We start from the raw sequence: 7019 nt of genomic DNA, 5'->3' as shown, positions 1-7019 counted from the left end.
CCCACAGACCCAAAATTAATTAATTAATTAATTAATTAATTAAAGATGTTGCTAGGTGCTAGTGGTTTAGCCTATAAGCCTAGCTACTCAGGATATTGAGATCGAAGGATTGAGGTTCAAAATTGGTCCTGGCAAGAAAAGTCCATGAGACTCTCATCTCCAATTAGCCATCAAAAAGCCAGGCATGGAGGCTGTGTCTTAAGTAGTAGAATGCCAATTCAAGACCCAATACCAGCACAAAAATTTAAAGATAAAAAAATAAGAGGACTAATTCTGGAATCATACTAAACCCCAACTATGAGCATTGCCATGCACCATCTATGATATGACTATGGACAAATTACTTAAATTGTTGTTTTCTCACCTGTAAAATAGTACTGGTACTTACTGAATACAGTTACTAGTACATCTCAGAGCAAATGTTAACATTATTTAAGTGTTAACTATTACTTAATCAGATAAGATGATTGCATAATGCCATTGATTAAATAATAATAATCATTCCTTTAACCTTGAGACAGTTAACTTCAATCCAGAAATGTACATTTACCTCTTCTAAATATTGTTTCATTCAAAATAAAAATTCAAACCATTGTGGGTTTGTTTTGTAAAATGGTCCTGAGCTTGAACTCAAGACCTGGGTGCTATCCCTAAATTTTTTTCTCTCAAGGCTAGCATGCTACCACTTCAGTCATACCTCTACTTCTGGCTTTTTGGGGGTGGTTAATTGGAGAGAAAAGTCTGTGGACTTTTCCTGCATAGGCTGGCTTTGAACCTCCATCATCAGATCTAAGCCTAAGTAACTAAGATTATAGGCATGAGACACCAGGCTTAAATACCATTGTGTTTTGAAAGGGGCATTGTCTTATTTTAAGAAACAAACTCTCTGTACAGTATTTTCACAATAAAAAATTATTTTAAAAAAGAAACAAAATTTAATAAACCAAATCATTTATTTTGTAAATCACAAATCTGTTGCTTTAACCTCATCACCAAGATTGTGTGTGTGTTTGTGTGTGTGTGTGTGTGTATGTGTGTGTGTGTGTGTGTGTTCCTGTCCTAGGGCTTAAACTCACAGCCTGGGCACTGTTTCTAAGCTTTTTTTTGCTCAAAGGTAGCATTCTAGCACTTGAGCAACAGCTCATTTCCAGCTTTTTTTAGTGCTAAATTGGAGATAAGTGTCTGATGGACTTTCTGCCCTGGCTTGCTTCACACTGAAATCCTCAGATCTCAGCCTTCTGAATGGCTAGGATTATAGGCATGAGCCACTGACTCCCAGCTAAGTCACCAAGATTTTTAGTATCTACAACATCCAACCTAATTTTCCAGTTACATGAATTCTATTTTACACATGAAAAATAAAAATAGAAAGTAGTTTTGTAAATTGATTTCATTTATTTATAATTATATTGTGAGACTCTACAATTATTTAAAGTTTCATGTTTGTGCAGTTCTTCACCATGGCATTAAGGGTTCCTGAAGCAGAGAATCTGACTCGTGTGACTCTATTCATAGCTTCTTTTTGGTTCATAAGTGAACTAGCTTGCAGTTCCCTATAAACATTATTTTTGCCAGTCCTGGGGCTTGAACTCAGGGCCTGGGCACTGTTTTCTTAGCTGGTTTTGGCCAAGGCTAGCACTCTACCACTTGAGCTATAGCACCACTTCTAGCTTTTCTGTATATGTGGTATTGAGGAATCAAACCGAGGGCTTCATGCATGCTAGGCAAGCACTCTAAGGTACATTCCCAGCCCTAGAAACATTTTTATTGAGATTTTAAAAAAGATTTCCAGCAAGGTACCAGCTAGTTGAGATCTGAGGATTGCGGTTCAAAGGCAACCCAGGCAAGAAAGTCCATGAGACTGTTATCTCCAATTAAGCACAAAAAAAGCCAAAAGTAGAGCTTTGGCTAAAATGGAATAGTAATAGCCTTGAACAATAGAAAAGAAAACAAACTCAAGGACAAAACCAAAACTCTTGAGTTCAAGCTCCAGGACGGGCACAAATTTCTTTTCCTTGAGAAATATTATTAACTTATCTGGCCTCTAGCCTTTGAAACTCATATATATCTGTGTGTTTGTCCTGGGATTTGAACTCTGCCTCAAATGCTCTGATTTGGCTTTTTTCACTCAAGGCAGGCATTCCACCACTTGAGCCATGTCATTACTTCTGGCTTTTTGCTGATTCATTGGAGATATGAGTCTCATGAACTTTCCTGCCTAGACTCACTTTGAACCATGATCCTCAGATCTCAGCTTCCTGAGTGGCTAGGATTACAGATGTAATCCTGGATTGAGATACATATGTCTTTAAACACAATATTTGCATGAAAGATGGCCAACATTCTTCTTTAAAATAACAATCTGTAAAATTAAACACTGCTGTCAAGCATATTTTCTCTCATTTGCAGAAGCTAGATATAAAATATACCAGGACATAATAACTCATATAGGTCTCTAGGTATTCACTCACAGTGAGACCAAGGGAGGAATCTTAGGAGAGGGACAGAAAGGCACAATGCTCATGTGTATGTGATCATACACAACAATATTTATTGAGATGAACTCCAGGAAAAGGAAACAAGAGGTTTTTCCTTTTTTGCTGTTTTTGTTTTCTTTTCTTCTTATTCTGTTTGTTTATATGTCTTTGGAAATGTAAGGGAAGGCACAAAAATGGAGGGACAGAATTTAAAAAATGCAGTAAAGGTACTCATTGGACACTATATTAAAAATTAACTGTATTTTTGTCATTTCAGAATATTTGTTGGCAATTCTTAGTAAGAACCAGGTAAACTCTACTTATTCTACTTGATCTCCTTGCTGCTTTAATTGGAAATAATAAAGGGCTTTTGTGGCAAAGATTGCAGTTCAAAGCCAGCCCGCCCCGAAAAATCCCTAAGACTCCATCTCCCAACTAACCTGCAAAGAGCCAGGCTCTCTGCTCTTCTCTGCTCTTTTCTAGCCCTTTTCTAGCTCTCTCTCTGCTCTTTTCTAGCTCTTTTCTCTCTCTTTCCCAGCCTACTGAATATACCTACCCCTTACCTGAAAAAAAAAAAAAACTGTATAACTTGTGGGTAGGGATAGGTGCTTAAAACCAGGAGAGAGCAAGGGAATGGGTGACATTGTATAAAAAGAAATCAACTCTACCTAACTTATGTAACTGTAACCCCTCCGTACATCACCCTTATAGTAATAATTAAAAATTTTAAAATATATAAACGCTGCCATTTAAAAGTACCTTAGTAGTGAAACATCACAAATTAGCTATTAGGTGAAATTTAAGGAAACATTAGCACTTTTTCAGCTTAACTCTTTTTTAAGAATGTTCTACTGTCTAAACTTGTTTAATATAACTTCTGTTAAGGACTACTTTTAATGTACTTACAGATATTTATGCATCAAAGTCCAATTTTCTTTAATAATACCTTTATTTTGGGATATTAGTGAACACACTTCAGTGTAAGTAATGCTATTGATAAGGATTAAATTTCATGATTTTTTAGCCTTCTTAATACTTCATTGGCACTCATACCACTTTTTATGTATTTTTTTAGTATGTTGCTTCTTGTTACACAGCAACTAGTTTATATTTTTGTTTTCTACAAGGAAAATGCTAAAGCCAGGCATGATGGTTCATGTTACAATCCTAACTACTACAAGAGATTGAGATCTGAGATACTGATTCAAAGCCAGTTCAAGCAGGAAAGTTTGTTAGACTATATCCAATTAACCATCAAGCAGCTGGAAGTAGAGCTGTGGTTCAAGTGGTAGAGTGCAAAGAAGAGCAAAGAAGCTCAGGGTCAGTGCCTAAGACCTGAGTTCAAGCCCCAAGACTGACACACGAAAGAAAGAAAGAAAGAAAGAAAGAAAGAAAGAAAGAGAGAAAGAGAGAAAGAGAGAAAGAGAGAAAGAGAGAAAGAGAGAAAGAGAGAAAGAGAGAAAGAGAGAAAGAGAGAAAGAGAGAAAGAGAGAGAGAGAGAGAGAAGGAGAGAGAGAGAGAGAGAAAGAGAGAGAAAGAGAGAGAAAGAAAGAGAGAAAGAGAGAGAGAGAAAGAGAGAGAGAGAAAGAAAGAAAGAAAGAAAGAAAGAAAGAAAGAAAGAAAGAAAGAAAGAAGGAAGGAAGGAAGGGAAGAAAGGAAGGAAGGGAGAGAGAGAGAAAAAGAGGGAGGAAGGAAGGAAGGAAGGAAGGGAAGAGGGAGAAAAAAAAGAAAAGAGAAAAGAAAAGAAAATCGCAATCATATTTTTATTTGTTCCCATATATAGAATAGATGTGAAGATGGTACAGAGAAAAGTTGTTGTTCAGTAGGGGAATTAGGAGGGCAAGGAAAGAGAAGGCATTAGAGAGGATTTTTTTTCCTGAGAAAAATATATGTACATCTGGAATACCATGGTTAACTCCTTGGCACAATAAAGCACACTAAAAATTATGCCTGTAATCCTAGCTATTCAGAAGGCTGAATCTGAGGATTGCTGTTTGAAGCTAGCCTGAGCAGGAAAAGTCCATGAGACTCTTATCTCTCATTGTACACCAAAAATCCAGACATAGAGCTGTGGCTCAAGTGGCATAAACACCAGCCTTGAGAGGAAAGTCTCAGGGACAGTGTCCAGGCCCTGAGTTTAATCCCAAATTCTACCAGAAATACAAATCAACAGGGCACACAAAGCTAGACAGTAGTGGCTCACACCTGTCACCCTTAGCTACTCAGGAGGCTGAGATCTGAGGATTGAGGTTCAAAGCCAGCCCAGGCAGAAAGTCATGACACTCTTATCTCCAATTAACCACCAGAAAACCAGAAGTGGCACTGTGGCTCAAGTGGTAGAGTGCTAGCCTTGAGCTGAAGAGCTCACGGACAGCACCCAGGCCCAGAGTTCAAGCCCCACAACAGACAAAAAAAAAAAGAGGTGATAGAGTACTAGCCTTGAGCAAAAAGAGCTCAGTGACAACATTCAGGCCCAGAGTTCAAGCCTCAGTACCAGCACACAAAGAAATAAAATGAAATAAACAAAAATAGAAGTTGGCACTGTGGCTCAATTGGTAGAGCACTAGCCTTGAGCACATAGAGGCCTAGGGACAGTGCCCAGGTCCTGAGTTCAAGCCCCACAACCAACAAAAAGAAAAATAAGTAAAATAAAATAAATGGCATGTATCATTCTGGGTTAATTTACTTGGTGGCTTGTTGTTCTTGTAGAGGGTAGAAAAATATTTCACATTATCCCAAAATTTAAACATCTCATTTTTTTTTGTCAGTGATAGGGCTTGAACTCAGGGCCTAGATGCTGTCCTTGAACTCTTTCTCTCAATGCTAGTGCTCTACACTTTGAACCACAGCTCCACTTCTAGTTTTTGAGTGGTTTATTGGAGATAAGAGTTTCACAGGGACTTTTCTGCCTGGGCTGGCTTCAAACCTCAATCCTCAGATCTCAACCTTCTGAGTAGCTAGGATTATAGGCATGAGCCACTGCCACCCAGCTTAAACATAAGAAAAGCTTCAAGTTGTAAAGCATATGAACCTACAACATCTACTCCTTCAGTCACCTGCAGGAGAGCCTTTTTGCCCTTTTGCCATTGAACAGATTTCTGAAGCATTGTCTTGTAATCTCCTACAATCTGCTCTTCTTTCTACCAGTAATGAAGCAGCTTCATGGAAACTAAGCAATTGTGGAAAAATTTTCTTCATCTTAAGTTTCAGATCATCTTTCTGACAACACTCCAGTATTTCTAGGTCTCCCATCTGAGTGGATGGTACATTATTGGACACATCACCAGCCACAGTTGGGTCAATTTTTTTCACCCTACTTGCATATCTTAAAAGTATTAAGAGTAGTTTGACAGGATGCTGTTTCTGGATTGTGCATCTGCAAGAGTTTTCACCTATGAATAAATCTCCTAACAACTGAGTGAGTTTACTTGCATGGAAAGGAGTGAGGCTTATTTCTATCAAGACTCTGATGTACTCCTTGAGTGTTAAAAGGGTTGTTGTTTTTCTATTCATCTCAACATCTTCATACCTGTCGAACTATCAGATGAGAGAAGCACTTGCCCTGTAGTTTGCTTTTCCTTCTAAGAATAATCTGAACCACTGCATGAGTCTGAGATAAATGTGTATTCCCTAATGTTTGAACCTTTCGCCACTGGGGCATGAGTGAGTTTTGGTACACCTTTAACAAATCTGACCTGTTCCTATGAGCGCAGCACTTGGACAGGCCGTTTTCCAATCTTCTAGAATCTTTCATTTTGTTTTCCTATTTAGCAAGTCAAACACCTTCCCACAGTAAATTCCAAAAAAGGTCACATATATTTGAAGTTCTAGTTTCTTACACTTTGGCTTCTTTATTAAAGACATCTGAAGGAAGTGGTACTGTGGCCCAAAGTGGTAGAGCTCTAGCCTTGAGTAAAAGAACTCAGAGACAGCGCCCAGGACCAGAGTTAAAGCCCCACAACTGACAAAAAAAAATCTGGAGTGGACAGCGCAGACATTTTCTCTATGACAATCTTGGTACTTTCTTAAAAAGGCATCACTGATAGTGTGAACTTTTCCACTTCCAGTCTACCCAGAAGCAAAGCAAATATGGTTTCTACTTGTGGTCTACCAGTAAGCCTGTAAAGCATTTCATTGGGAACTGTGTCATCAAAAGGCATAATCAAAATAAAATGTTCAGGGGTCAGAGCCATGGTTCAGATGGTAGGACACCTGTCAATGAACATAAAGTGTAGATATTGAGTTTGTGTCCTGATCTCAGATAAAAATTTATAAAAAGAAATAACCAAAATAAAATGTTTGATTTTCCAAGTGCTTTCTACTTTTTGTTTGGTCTTTTCTAGAGACGGTGATCATATCATAATCTGAGTTTGTTTGTTTTTTATTGAGTGGTTTTCTCATGCAAACACCTATACTATGTTTATCAATAAGTTTTGCTCTCATTGATGATCTATAATTCAAATTTCTCTGATGATACCCATAATTTCATAATTTAGATCTGCAGCATCAACATCCTGGGCTCCTTTTTCTCTAAGTTCTTGC

General features: G+C 37.9%; 1 pseudogene; it reads right to left on the bottom strand.

Annotated features, from left to right (window-relative positions):
* Positions 1-5525: 5525 nt before the first annotated feature.
* LOC138820954 (kinesin-like protein KIF2A) lies at positions 5526-6341 on the bottom strand (annotated as a pseudogene).
* Positions 6342-7019: the final 678 nt, after the last annotated feature.

This window comes from Dipodomys merriami, unplaced genomic scaffold, assembly GCF_024711535.1.
Source record: "Dipodomys merriami isolate MVZ:Mamm:240054 unplaced genomic scaffold, mDipMer1.0.p SCAF_9, whole genome shotgun sequence".
NCBI lineage: Eukaryota > Metazoa > Chordata > Mammalia > Rodentia > Heteromyidae > Dipodomys > Dipodomys merriami.
This window is presented reverse-complemented; position numbering and strand designations above follow the sequence as displayed.